Raw genomic sequence first — 828 nt, 5'->3', positions numbered from 1 at the left:
GTTATTAAATTTTATCACTCTAAGGCATGCGAGAGTCATTTCTCATCAAAGAAAATAACAGTAAAAATCTTACAAAGTAGATTTTTTTTGCCACCATGTTCGAGGATTCACATGCATTCTATAAAACCTGTGAAAATTATCAAAAGGTGGGATTTATTTCAAAATATAGAGTCTTTAGATAATTTTGAGAGTCTTTAGATAATTTTCTATTGACTCTTAAATCGCATCATAATGGATATATGCATTGTGCAATTCATGACTTATGAATCCATTTTCATAAAGAACATGCTTGGCATGATCTTGGGAATCTAACTAAAAAATACCCTATTTGCTAGTTTTTAAGAAAACTAGATGAAAAGTCTATTCCCAATCCATAGAGGGCGTTTAAGCTATTTTTGGATGTAAAACCAAGAGAAGATTGAGTCACAATCACAACTACCTGTACATTATTTGGATGTAAAACCAAGAGAAAATTGAGTCACAATCACAACTACTTATACATACACATGCTTTTTGAAAAATAAATAAATAAAAAGAGAGAGAGTGTGTGTGAGAGAGAGACTCTAGTTAGCCTATATGTAGGTGGTATGATTGCCTTTTTAATTTAGCATCTATAAAATCCTCTTTTCCTTCCTTTCATTTCTACTCAACCCATGCATTAAAAAAATATAGAAATTTGTAGAAATGGCACATTCCTCAGGTCATCACATTTGGTGGATCTAGTCCTGGGAACGACAATGAGTTTTTAGAATCAGCAAATCATCTTGGTCAGGTGCTAGCTGAGAGAAAGATTCATTTAGTGTATGGGGGAGGCAGTCTTGGGTTAAT

Source organism: Populus euphratica, unplaced genomic scaffold (assembly GCF_000495115.2).
Source record: "Populus euphratica unplaced genomic scaffold, PopEup_1.0 scaffold344.1, whole genome shotgun sequence".
In the NCBI taxonomy this organism is placed as follows: Eukaryota; Viridiplantae; Streptophyta; class Magnoliopsida; order Malpighiales; family Salicaceae; genus Populus; species Populus euphratica.
The sequence above is the reverse complement of the archived record's forward strand: the minus strand, read 5'-3'. Positions refer to the sequence as shown.